The sequence below is a fragment of the Pseudopipra pipra genome, chromosome 15, assembly GCF_036250125.1.
Source record: "Pseudopipra pipra isolate bDixPip1 chromosome 15, bDixPip1.hap1, whole genome shotgun sequence".
Taxonomy (NCBI): Eukaryota; Metazoa; Chordata; class Aves; order Passeriformes; family Pipridae; genus Pseudopipra; species Pseudopipra pipra.
The window spans coordinates 17,066,626-17,080,725 of record NC_087563.1 but is presented as its reverse complement, the minus strand read 5'-3'; the positions used below and the strand labels follow the sequence as shown (position 1 = coordinate 17,080,725).

Here is a 14,100-nt window from a genome sequence, read left to right as displayed (position 1 = left end):
TCATATTATTTGAAGAACCCCCTCTGCAGCTGCAATCCTTCCCTCCCCCGAGGGAAAAACAGGGTGGTAACTTTGTGAACTGAATGGTGTGGAGGTTTAGGAGTACTGCCATGGGAGGGGAAGATTTGGCTCATTAGCGTGGAACATTGTGTTGCCAGGAACAGAGTTTTGGGGCAGAACTAATAACATGGAAGCAGATGCAGTCAGCTTTTATTAAACTGGTTTGTAGATGACTCTAAATAGGCAACAGTTGTATCGGGGCTTTCCTTGCGAGAGGCAGAATGGCAGACCCCAGCAGCAGCAGAGCCTGGCTTAGGTGCTGGATAAAAAGTACAGAGAAGCCAACCAAATCCCTGGATGTTAGGAAAAATTTCTCTCAAATGTATTTTAAAAAAAAAAAAAGGCAACAGAAGTCTTTGTGATTGTGTTATAATCTCTAGACTTTTAGAGTCCACACATGACTTTGAGCAAGGAGCAGCTGTAGAGCCATGGAGTTCATAGTCTGAAGGACCCAAGATTGTATCATCTTTGCTTTACCATGGTGCATCATCTCCTCTAGGCCATGGACTCCCGAGTTTCACTTAGTTACCCCAATAGCTGGACATGAACTGCTTGACAGTAGGGATGGATAAATTAATTTCCAAGCCAAGTTTTGAAGCACTTCTCTCTTGAACCTCCCTTTCCGTAGCACCCATTAACTCCACAGCTCTTATCAGCACCAGTGATGGTCGGGTGCCATTTCCTGACACATGGCATTCCATGGCCACCAGTAATGATGGGCTGAACTCGCTCTGTAATTTCCTTGCACAAGTACACAGGTTGGAATGACCACCAGCCAGATACAAACTGCCCATCTCAGCCACCTCCCAGAATCGAGTGAGACCGTTGATACCTCTGAGGAGTCACCACAAAGACCGTCCATCCTCTACCAGACCCAGCAATGGCTGTGGCTGTGTGTCCTTACAGTGTCCTCCTGGTCCTTCACCACCCCTGTGCAGCCATGAGGGTGTCGGGAATGATCAGTCTCCATCAACACAGCTGAGCTCACAAAGCTCTGTAGAGGTGCCTGTTGGATTGCTCACATCTCCATAGGTACCTGTTGGTTGTCCCCTCCTTCTGTGCCAGCTCCAGCCACCATTTCATGGAGCAAAGAGAACCTTTCCCTGCTCCACACATCCAGGAGCAGCCTGGCAGACACACCGTGTGCTCCCTCCTGTGCTCCCAGCAGCCTCATCCTCCCGGTCTGGCTGAATAAGGCAGGAAGAATCCCGCTTGGATGCTCAACTCCATCCTGCCTTGGTTGTGCAATACTTTTTTTCTCAGGCAGTTTCTAATCTAGAGATTTTCTGGGATCTGTGCACGGCATAGAGGGAAGTCTCCTCATCACCTCAGGTTCTGTCTTTCGGTACCAAGTGTTTAAGACATAATTCCAGGCGTCCAGGGCTTGCTTTCTCTTTGTGTCTCCTTTGCTGTTGCTTTCATTTGCTAACATGTTGAACTTCAAAGTCTATTCTTTCTCCTTCCTAATTTTTATGGAAAAAATGGTCTAAACCCCATTTGCATTTCCTCCCTGAGGATACTGGCAATCCTTAATCCTATATATTAAAGAATCTCAGTTTTCCCAGCAGCCTTTTATTCTGGGACTACTCTTCCACTCTGTTTTCTCCTTGAAATCCTCTCCTGTGGTTCAAAATTGCTCTTCACGGTGCCCCTGACCACTGTCACTTGCTGTTATGAGCTATTTGCACGGATGTTTGATCACTTTTTAAGCCCTTTTCCCTTCCCAGCCTGTCCCTTGCAGGTGATTTGGGAAGGTTTCATGCCCGTGGCAGTAGGTGCCTGTTTGCCCTCGGAGGTTGTGGTGTGGGGCCGTGTGCTGTGCAACCAGCAGTCTCCAGGACCTGCTGGAATAACTATTTATAGAGCCAAGAGAGATAGCAGGATGAAAGGGTGAATAACTGGGTGCTGGTTTATTCAGGGTGATTTTAATTTCACACTGATGGTCTCCATATTCCAGTCGAGGACACAGCTCCCAGTGACTGCTGCTTGAGAGGAGATTGTCACCCGTCCTTCCCCAGCTGTGATGTGGGATGGCACAGGGACCCTCTGCCTGTCAGTCCCTTGTCCCTCTTCCTGCTTCCACGCAGGGACTGCGGTGATTCCCTGTGTTCCCCAGCCCGTGGGAGCTGTGGGAAGCAGGTGGGATGCCGACTGGGCTGGCCGTGCGGATCCGGGGATTTAGATCACGCAAACCCAGTGCTCTCTCCTACAAGCCATTCTCAGCGATGTGCTCGGGTAATTAGCATGTGCATAAACACTTCGTAATCTTGTGATCATGGCTTGCAGATTAGCTCTTTTGCCAGCTTTGCGATTTCTTTGCCAGTTTTAGTTTTAATTGCAAATCCATTACTGCCAGCTCCCTTGCATATTGTAGCAATAGGCAAATTAAAACACTTGGACACAGTTGGGCGGGTTTCAGTTAAGAAATTAATTGTTACTGCCAACCAGTGCTTTTTAATGTGAGGGTGGCATTTGAGTTTGTTTTTGAGGGCATAATCTCCAAGACTTGCTTTTTTCCCTTCTCCTCCCCCCTCCCCAGACTGCGTTGCCCTGTCGAGCAGCTCCCCAGATGGCACGAAGCAAATGCTCGCCTCTTTGATCTCCTAGTCAAGAAATTTGGAAGTCGTTCTGAATTTATGAGAATCCTGTCTGAAATAAATCTGTCTGTGCACAGGGCCACACTAAGGCAACCCGGAGCTGCAGGCAGGGCTCACCTGAACCTCCCGGGGAGGCACAGGATTACATCCCACAAGAGCATCGTGTGATGCTGCAGCGATAAAGAGAAACTTCATGCATATTGTTGAACATGAAAAAGTCTAGACAATCTACAATTTACCAGTCGGGGTAATTGGCTAAAGGCTTAATCCACCCTGATAATCCAGTAATGGTATTGTTGGCAGGACATTGATGTAAATATCACTCAGCAGCGCTGGCAGCCGCTGTCTCCTGTGATTGCTGCCGTTCCCAATTCCTTTTCCACAGTCGTTAGGGAATTTTCAGAGTTCTGCAAACTTCTTGTCTTTGCTATTTTTTTGAAAAACTGTCTGTGCTCAGTGTTTGTTTTCCACTCCGTTTGTTGATTAAGCAACGTTTTTCACCAGGTCAGAACTTTTACAAAACCATTCATCAAGAATATTTTTTTTTTCCTGGACGTACTTTTTTTCCCTGGTGTATTTTTCACGTGGCTCTCTCCAGCCTCCTGCTGCTGCTGTTGCACAGTTTGCCATCGCCCTTCAATACAAACAACATCTGGCTCTGCAGTGGACCCGTGCCAGCACTGTGAGCCACCTGCCACCTGTGTCACCACCAAACCTGGTGGCATTCACTGAGACTTTGGTGGCATCGCTCTGCTCAAGCCCGATCTTTGACATGCCACCAGCTTGGCTGGGGCTGCAAACACTGGTGGGGCACTTTGAAGGTCAGTGAGCTGAGCAGGGTTTTAAAAATACATCAACCTCCCCATTTTTCAGGGGTGTTTTCGATGCATGTCCGTGTGGCCTGTGGGGACAAAGAAGGGGGCCGTGGCACCACAGATGCAGGGGAGGATGGACAGAGTCCCTCCTCCAAACGTGAGTCTCCCACCACTGCAGTGCTTGTCCCCACGTGCTGCCTCCCAAGGCCTGTTGATGTGTCAGAGCATGGCTGGGCTTAAAGTACACACTAAAATTATTGTCTAATTGTGCACGAAACCAGTGGATAAAACACCTGTCCCATTCTTGTTACTTTATTCTCTTTAACTCATTCCCCCCATTTGCCTTGGTAAAGAGGGTTGTTTTCAGCTGCCTTTACAGCTGAAGGACCCTGCTGCAAATCCACACAGCACCAAGCACAAATGGATCCTGCCAGTGCTGGAGTCACAGAGTCCAGAATCACAGAATGGTTGGGGTCAGAAGGCACCTTAAAGACCATCTTGTTCCACCCTCCCTGTCGTGGACAGGGATGCCACCCACCAGATCGAGTTGTTCAGGGCCCCATCACCCCTGGCCTTGAGTCCCCAGGATTTAATTTATAATAGAGTCATATTTGTTAACTGAAAAGCCACTTGATTGTTTCTGGTCACTGGCCTTGCATGTTCAATCCAGGGACTAAGATCCATTTTCTTCTTTCTGTGCATCACCACCCTGAGTATTCTCTCTATAACTTCTCTGCCTTCAGAGAGGTTGTGAATGTGTAATGGATTGAAGCTCAGCAGAGGATTCCCCTGATGACCGAAGCAGAACCACCCTGGGAATTCCTTTCCTGCAGGAGGGTTGACTCTGTGCTGCCAGTCAAAGTATTAAAAACCCTACACCTAATAATATATAAACTTATTTTGGTCACTAAACCCAGCTGAGATGGCTGTAAATCCTTGACAACATTTTTAAGGCAGCCTGTAAGGGGTTTTTTTTGAAGATTGCCTTTTTTTTCTTTTTTTTTTTTTTTCTGCTCAGAAAACAATAGAAGCAGCACAGTTCCGCTGCAAACAAAACCTGAACATGCTCTGACTTACATGTGAAATATCAAAGAGCCCTCATTCAGCACACATCACCGCCCTTCCGTTCCACAGCAAACACCTTGTCACGGCCCAGAGACTTTGGGAAAACTACATATAGTGTGTTGGGGGGAAATGTCACCCTGCTAATTGTCCCATAGCTCTGGCTCCGTGGTGTTGTGGCTAACAAATCCAACTTTAATTGTTCGTGATCTCTATCGGGGCAGACATCGGGTTTGAGTTCAGTCGGTACAGAGTCAGGAGGAATAAACACAAACCTACAGTAAGATCAAAGCAGCAGAGAGGTGCACATGTGCTAATAATAATAGCTTATGAAAGCTCATATTTTCCTTCAACAACATCCTGTCATTTGTGTATCAGCTTTGAAAAGGGTAAAAAAAAAAAAAAAATTCAGCGTAATTTACTTCAGCAAAAAATGAGATAAGGCAGATATTTGATTGCAGCAGCTCGTGTGTGGTTTGCTGCCAGGATTGTACATGCATCACAGCCTCCAGTGCATGTGTGAGGGGAGGGTGCAGAGGCTGAGCTGGCTGTGACCGAAGTACCATCCTTATCTGATTTTTATATACAGCTGGTGACAATGTGATGCAGAAGGGAGGATGAGGTAAACGGTCTCAAAGTCGGTAACCGCATCCACACCTGGTGCACCTCGATAAAATGTCTGTAAACAGTCTGGATAGAGTGAGGTTACGGCGAGGCTGAGGACGTCTAACGGCTCCCGGAGACGCAGGGAGAGGCACACAGAGGTTTGGGGATGGTGTTTTGGTCGGGGTGGAATTGCCCAGGGGATTAAGATGGGGATTTTGCCCTTCCGTGGCCGCAGGCAGCTCTGCTTTCCTGGCTGTGTGTGGGACAAGCGGAGCGTGGTCGGGGTGACCGTGCCCAGGAGGCTCTGCCTGAGTGGGGTCAGGCAGCCGTGATTTCCCCTCCACAGGACGTGACCTACTTAGGGAGGTCAGCCCTCAAAGCTGGGCACAGCGCTGACCATTTCCTCTGTCCTCTTACATCAGATTTTTGCTATCAGCTTCTCAATCTGGCACAGTGGCTTAAACTTCCGTCGGGGTTTTGCCCTGCCTGGCACGGGGATGCCTGGTGGGCTGTGGGGCACCAGGAGCTGGGGAGCTGTGGGAGCAGAGCCTTGATGGTGATGCTGCCACCGGGAAGGAGATTCAGGGTATTGCGGATCCGTCTCTCACGTTGCTGTGGTTGTTGACGTTCGGTTGTGCCTGCAGTTCTCTCTGCAGGCAGGAAAGTGTTTGGGGTTTTGGTGAAGGGAGGAAGGCTGACAATAAAAGGTGACAGAGTGGCCCACTGAGTATTGAAGATGGGCTGGCTGAGGAGGGAGAAGGTTGTTTAGAAAGAAAACCAAGGAGAAGAGGACAAACAGGAGCAGGTACAGGAACAGTCACACTTTCTGCTCTTTCTGCACAGGTGCTGTCTTTGGGTACCGCCGGCTCCTCGGGCTGGGCGTGGTGGTGGCCATGGGGTGACAGTAGCAGAGAGCAATCCCTGAGCTGGGAAGCTGTTTTTCAGGGCTGTGGGGTTGAGAGTCTATCCAGAGTCTGCAGCGGCTGAATTGCAGCAAACAGGGACTCGTTAAGAAAGTGGAGCAAATAATAATGATCCATATGTTTAATGCAGCTGAAAGGCGTACTTCAAAGATAGTGTTATCCTAAAAAAGCCCAAGTATAGAGGGGAATATACTTGATCACGGCTTCCAAGTTTTGATGGTAGCGTTGTAAGTAGGTCAGCAAACGGTAATATTTAAATTAACTCCTCTTTCTGGCAACTAGATGGGAATGTAGGTCTGGAAATGGGTAGATGTAGATTCTCTTCCCAGCTCTGCCACTCTGACAAGTCACTTCATCTCCTCGTGCCTAAGGGAAAAATACACCTTTGGGCTCTGCCCAGTAATCATCAGCCAAATGCTTCCCCACCTATCTAAAGGGTTTTAGAATATGTGATTGAAAAGTGCAAAGTGTTATTAACGTTGAATTAATGTCTGCCATTACAATATGTAATGGAGTATTTCTGCACACACCCCACTTCCTCCTGCTCGAATGTTTTGTCAGACGAGTCCAAGTGTTTACCAGCTTTATAGCTGGCCTGAAAAGAGCCAGGGAGAGCTGGAGCTGCTGGTCGCCCGTGGAGCTGCTGGGCTGGTTTGATGGAGCGATGGTCGGGGTGCTGGAGCTGCCAGCAGAGCCCAGCTGTGGGCACACAGCCACGGCCTCAGATTTCAGCAGCAGGGTCGAGGTGCCCGGGGTGCCCCATCAGCAGCCAGCCCAGAGCTGTGGGCACATCTCTTGTGAAGCCCGTGGCACCCTGCCCACGCTTCCTGCCAGGGCTGGAGAGGGCCAGGCTGGTCTGAGGGCAGGGGAGATGTGCTGCTGGAGCACCTCCCTTCTCCTGTTTTCTGGGAGCTGAGAGTCACAGCCTTCCCACTGCACATCCCATCGACTGATGGCTGCATTTGCACTTACCCAGGCAGCACTGATGGCCTCTGTTTCTACCTCCTAAATATATTGATTTTCTCTGTGCAAATAACAGCCGCATGCTTGTTGACCCACAGCTATATTTAAGGATTCCCATCCCTGGAAGTGTCCAGGGCCAGGTTGGACGGGGCTTGGAGCAACCTGATATAGTGGAAGGTGTCCCTGCACATGGCAGGGACTTGGAACAAGATGAGCTTTAAGGTCCCTTCCAATCCAAAGCCTTCTGTGATTCTGTGATATGAATCCAGACCTTTCAAAGCAGCATTCCTCCTTTTTGGTTGTCTGCTCATCCCAAGACAGACCCTCCCTGCCTGCCTTGCACACACAGCCCTGCCTTCTTTCTCATTATCACACCCTGCACAGACATTTCCCTTCTTTTCTGAAATATCTCAGCACATGGTGTGGGTTACTGTCTAGACTGCATCACTTGAACCAAATGTATTAACTAATATAATGTATTATTAGAGCTCACTAAGAGTAACAAACAAAGTACATTTCTTTGTTCACTCTTTAATTGTTTGTTCATTAGCTCGCTTGCTGATTCATAAAATATGAAAACCTCCAATAGGGTATCTAGTCACTAGTGCAAATTAGCTAGTTTCTAATGCACATAAATAAATTATAACTCTGCATTTACAATTTGCCTTTAGTGTAAGGGCTGTGCAGAAGTGCTTTATCTCAGCACACAAAATGACAAGCAAAGGCAGAAGCTGGGAGTGCTGTATCCTACACTTGCAGAACACGCTAGTGGCAAAAATTATCCCTTTGCTGGTGGGTAATTTGTTTTCTTTAGCTCTGAAGGTGGAATATGACATCCTTGGGTAGCTACCTTTGTGTCTAGGGCTGGATGTTGTGCTGGTGTGAGTTGGCAGGGGCATGCTCTGTGTGCTCTCCACAGCTGGGAAAGCCCTGGAGCTTTCGTTATCCCGGGGCTCTGCGTTTTCCCTGCTTTATCTGATCCACTGCTGTGCTCTCTCTCCAGCAGCAGCTCTTCCTACTTTTTGATTATTCTTGTTGCTTGTGAATTATTCCCAAAAAAAAAAGAACCATGTTCATTCCCAAAAAAGAACCGTGTCCTCAGATTCCTAAGGAACTTACTTCCAGGTAGTATTGTGCCCATGTGTAAGGCTCCCAAGATCATCTTTTTATGGTGTTTTTATCTAGCCTGCAAATTTCTGTGGCAGGGAGTGTAATTCTCTAATACAGTTCAGAGATGGAATTCTTCACTCCTTTCCACACCATGATCAACATGCTCGTGGCAAGAGGAATCATTCTCTAAAAGCTATGTAGGTTTTTAGGTAAAATTCTGCAGGCAACTGTTTCATGATTGCATGTTATGTTGGTTTAATCCCTTTTCAGTTCTGTATTTCTCTTCAATAATGAATACAAGCTGTCAAAGTCCCAAAGTCACAGAATCACAGAATGTTTTGGGTTGGAAGGGACCTTAAAGCCCATCCAGTTCCACCCCCTGCCATGGGCAGGGACACCTTCCACCAGCCCAGGTTGCTCCAAGCCCCGTCCAACCTGGCCTTGGACACTTCCAGGGATGGGGCAGCCACAGCTTCTCTGGGCAACCTGTGCCAGTGTATTAATTATTAAAAGCTTGGGTCTCATCTGATTTGTGTGGACACCAGAGACTTACAGCTGTAAATACCTTGTGTTGCCAAATTGATGGTTGCTGCCTCTTCCATGGGCAGCGTTCCCAAAGTTTGCTCTGGGTGTAAGGCTCGGACCTGCAGATGCTCACGTAGGTGAATGGTTTCACATTTATGGATTTATTGAAACCAGCCCGACAAACGGTGCATAAAATTATTTGTATGTATTTGTATTTGCACGTGCTGGATCTGTACCTGCAAGATCAAGGAATTAATTTGTAAACTTTTTTTGTTTTGCTACATAAAAGCTTTGCTGACTGGGTACCTTCAGGTCTCTGCTGTCTAAGTCTTGTTGCATTTCAGTAACAACCACTCATATGCCTTTCTTGAGCAGTCTCAGGCCTTTATAAAATTTTAAAATTTGTGATAAATTGTAGGACATTCCAGCAGGTCAGCTCCCTGTAGGATGCAACATTTCCAGTGATGTATTTCCTGCAATCAAGACCCAAAAATGTCTGGTTTTGACAGAATGAAATACAGACTTTTTTTCTCAGCCTCTTTCAATGGCATTGATTAAACAGAGATTAGTGGATGTGGGATTTGTATCTTCAGTTATTTTACCTCAGTGCTATACCATTGCTTTAACTGACTTTACCACAAAGCCTCTCAAACTTCCTTTTCTTTGCTAAATTACCTTGTGAATTCTCCACTTCCTCACATGCCCAACACCTCCACCTCTGAGGAGGTGGAAAAAGCCTTTTATCATTACATGTCCAAAACACTCCCAGGCAGTGACCCTGGTGCTCCCCATCTCTGCCACAGGCCATGGCTTTTCCAGACACTGCAGACTGGCTCTTGGGAGGGGACTTCATCCACAGACAGAGTGGTGAAAGCTGAATCCCAGACCCAGAGACATTTTAGGACCTCTGTGGTATCAAAGGGGACCATTTGTCTTGCATGTTTTGAATTTGAGAATCCTGAGGCACGATTCATGTGGTCTGGGAGCTGGCAGGGCTCGTGGTGCCTTCTCCAGATGTACCAGGAGCCTGCAATCTGCTGTGCTCCCAGTGTGGGCAGTCAGGCCATCACACTGAGTGAAATCTTGCTTTGGAGAGTCAGGGGCACCTTTGCCCCCCAGTTTGGCTCTGTCTGCATTTCACACGAGGTTTTTTCTTGCTTGGTCAGTCATGGATTTCTGTCATTTTGTCAGTATTGAGCTTCAACAATAAAAGAGAATTAGTTCTACTTAATTAACCCACAAGTCTATAATCTCTAGTTTATGAAGGAAAAATACAGAAGTGGTAAAATCTTGTGTCCTGCTGTTGGAGCCAACCAGGCCGTGGTGCTGTGAAGGCCTGCAAGCGACTCCAAACGGCGTCACTCGGAAATTCTCTTTCATCTTCATCTCATTCTGCTTGAATTTCTGCATTTACTCGTTGGCATCGTTGGCTGCACTTGCCTTCTTGCATTTTTGGTTTGCCATGTGTGTAATGCTACCCAGGTCTCTTTGCAGATGACCAGATTAGGTGGAAGAAAATGAATTATGCTCATTTCTGTGCTTTAGGTGGTTTTTCATGTGCACTGCCCTATGCAAAACAAGGAATATGATTCTTTAATGTTTTCTTTAGATCCTGACTCTAATCCAGCCTCTCCAGCTCTACATGAGTTCCATGTGAACGTAGCTTTCTTTGCTGGACATTTTTTCTACATGGTTGAAGCTAAAGGTTCTTGCTGAAGAGGTAGAAAACTCTAGATCAACATCAGTACTTTTTCTGACCATTCAGTTCTCTGCCTTCCCCTCAGTGTTAGGAGCAGCTGTGGTGCTGAGATTTTCTGAATCTCTGTGACCATCAGAATTTGATTCCAAAGGCCACCACACAGTTCCCTGAAGAAGACAACTTTCATTCTCTGCTGGTCCTGTCTGGTTTCAGGACAACAACTGTAAAGCAAAATATTTTACTGCAGATACTGAGGGTTTTGAAGTCCCGAAGCAAGCTTGCATTTATAAGGAAGAGTTGCTAAATTCAACATGCATAATTGACGTATAATTTGAAGTAATAGCTTTGCAGGAGTGTCTGCATAGAATCTGACCTATATATTCCTTAGAATTGGTGACCGGGTGGAGGAAGGAGAGAGCCTGACCCAGCTTGACATCCAGATCCCAGAGAAAGGTTGCATGACTAACACTGAAAAAACAGCCTTGGAATTGCATCATGAAATCACAGGGCTGACAACCTTGGAACCCAATATGGGCATTTTCCAGAGTCATTTCCTGATGCTCATCCACCTGAATTAAGACAAAATAGTTAATTACTTTATTTTGGAAAGCAGCTGTAAGTTTATCTCCTTTTAAGCACTTTGCTGTGTTAAGAGCACCCCTTCTGCCACTGAGGAGGATTTTGGATGTATCTTTGACTCACACTGTTGCCAGGTGGTGGTGATCCAGCCTTTTCAAAATGCCTCTACATAAAATTATCCCAATCCCACAAACCACTCAGTATTATTTCATTGATGTTCTGCTGGCAAAGAGGCCTCTAAGGCTTTAGAGACTTGAATGGAGGCAGGTGCCTTTTTTATCCTCCAGCCTTCCTGGAAAAATCTAGTGATGCTGTGGGATTTCCCCAGTCCTCAAAAGAATTCCCTCCTTGGGGGAAGATGGAGGTTAGAGTGGCAGTGGGGGTGTTATTTGCATCTTCCTGGGGCAGAGGATGGTGTCTGCAGTGCATCCTTCTCCTGCATCCCTGTGCCCCCTGGTGCTGAGCCCTCATTCCCCGGGTGCATCCCTGGGCCACTCTGCCCTCTCCATGTCCCCCTTCCTGGTGTGCTGACAGCAGACAGATCACACACGAAGGGAGGAGGTGCAGCAGCACAGAGAGTGCTTGTGAAACAGGGAATTGCTCCAGTGACACCAGTGTCCCAGGTACCAAACTCCCAGGGGAGCACACAAGGTCGGAGCCTGAGGACAGCAGCACCCAGGGATCCCAGCTGGGGCTCCGTTATTCCCACAGCTCTGCAGCACAGCCACTCTTGATCAGCTTTATGGGAAGGGCTGTTTGGAATCAACTCTTGTCAATCTCTGTGTTTCACATGTGTGGAATGCCCTGACTTCCACACGCAGCACAGATGGCTGCCGGGTTTGTCACTTGGGTTGTAGGACGTGGGTGCTGTTTAGGGTGAGTCACTGGAGCGCTTTGCTCTGCCCCTTGGGGTGTTTGGTTAAGACAGAACACGTTCCATGAGCTTTGGAGCGGGAGGGAGCAGAAAAGGAGCAAAATGTTGCTGCTCTGATACATTTTTTAAAACTCAGCTTCTTAAATGACGAGCGGAGCATGCTGAGAGCTGCTGGGTGTTGCTCTCTGCTTTCCCGCTCCCTTCACAGCAGTTTCACAGAGATTTGGATTTTCCCTTGCAAAGAGGGTGGGTGGAATCAGCTAAAAAGGAGGGAGTCAGCTCTGCTGCCTGATGGAGAGAGCACGGGTGAAGTGTTCTCCTCCACGAGCTGTGGAGATCCAAGCTGGGTCACTCAAAAAAAAGCCCAGAGAGAGGGAGGGGAGAAGCTTGAGCTGCTGTAATCACAGATAGGAGTGGAAATGCCTGGAAATAATCCATCAGCGAGCAGTGGGTCGCTCCTTGGAAACTCTGGGAATGACTCCTGTGCCCTCCCAGCGAGTGTGTGCTAACCTGGCCTGGCATAATACTTTGCTTTTCAGTCTGGCTAATACCCTCAGCAACACATTCAGATAGATATTTATATAAAAATCTCTCTTTATGTTTCATTTCCAAGCCACCACACATGGATTTACCCGTGAGTAATGGATGAGTCGACAGGGTATGATGCTCATTACTCACAGGGAGCACGCAGGGAGGTACTTGGAGCGGTGGCGAGGGCCGGGTGTATCCCAAATTCATCCTGTCCCCAAATGCTGGGCATTGTTGCCTGGAGCTGCCACACTGCTGATGCTGCAGAAGCTGGAATGAGGAATTCAGCTCATTTTTTTCTCCATTTTTTAGTTCACTTCTGTCGAGGCAAACGAAGCCTGTGCCGTGTCACAGAGTGCAGGCCAATGATAAAGTCTTAATTTGTACATCTTCTGCCTTCCACTGCTGTTTGTGGAAGGGAGGTAACAAGTGAGGTTGGACAGCCACAGCTCTCTTTTAAATGAGGATTACATTACCTACAAAGAATGTAGGCAAGCCAGATTCAGTGGCGCAACTTTCTGAAGAAAAGCCTGTCAGCCAGTGCTAATGAGAGTATCTGGTCATTCACAACTGGATTAATCTTCTTTTCCCTCGGTCAAATGTTTCTGCTTAAAGCACCTGCTAAAAAGGGAGCGATATAATGAAGTGTCTGGGTGGTAAAAAGTGTTTTTAGAGCCCTGGGTTTGCTTCCCATTCTTCGGGCAGTGTATAGAGCAAAGAAAAGGCTCCCATAGCATGGGAGGCCGGGAGCAGAAATGGGGAATTAGGATCTGGAGAGCCTGAAATACCCAGCCTGCAAAATCTCATGCTGCGGATTGGGTGGAAGAGAAGAGCAGTAATTGAAGCAGAGAGACTGAATTTAGGAACAGAGCAGAACAAATTAATGTGTGGTCCTGGAGGGTGATTATTCCTGCTCCTGTGCCTGAGAAGCCTGGGCTCATCCCATATCACAGGGATGCACAGGGGGAGGGTGGCAAAGGATTAGCTTCTCCTTCTGCTCAGAATACAGTCTAGACCAACCCTAGCCAGACCAGAAAGACAACATGGCATGGAAATCAAAACACAGGTTCCTATTTCTCTAATGGTGCACAGGATACAGTGGGGCCAGTGTGAGGTTTTTTTGCTTGTGGTTGAGAATTCAACTTTCTTTTCTCTAACGTCAGACACTTTGGGGGTGAGGGTTTCAAACGAAACAGGATTCAGCGCATGCAGAAGTTGCATGTTTGCAAATACAGTGATGTGAGTTTAAACTCTGTGTGGTTTACCATGGAAAATACAGACATGGTGTTTTTCACCTGAACTTGGCTACACACAGACCAAAGAGGAGAGCGTTTATGTAGCTCAGGCAGTGAAGAATTTCAGACGTGAAACTAAAATTAACTTCCTCGGTGTGCACAGAGACAAATACAGATAAGCACACACCTGCCCAGGCTGCTGTAGGGTGATGTCCTCCTACCATTTTGGTTTGCAGAGCAGTTGGGTTGGAGTGAGCAGCAGTTTGTGTTTGCCTTAGGGCAGTGGATGAGTGGAGCTCCAGCCCCCTGAGCCGTGGAGAGAAGGTTCTGCACGGCAGGAGGGACTCAACACTCATGGAGGTGACTTCAGCCATATCCCAGCATACTGGACACACATTTAACCTCTGTTTAGCCCTAAGGGTGCTCAGGCCGTGCCACAGGTCTCCCAGAGAAGCTGTGGCTGCCCCATCCCTGGAAGTGTCCAAGGCCAGGTTGGACGGGGCTTGGAGCAACCTGGGCTGGTG

The 14,100-nt window shown here is 47.6% G+C and overlaps 1 protein-coding gene across 6 annotated transcripts in view; it reads left to right on the top strand.

Moving 5' to 3' along the window:
• Positions 1 to 14,100, top strand: part of TCF7 (transcription factor 7) — a 69,798-nt gene that overhangs the window by 14,755 nt on the left and 40,943 nt on the right. The gene's annotated exons all lie outside the window — the stretch shown is intronic.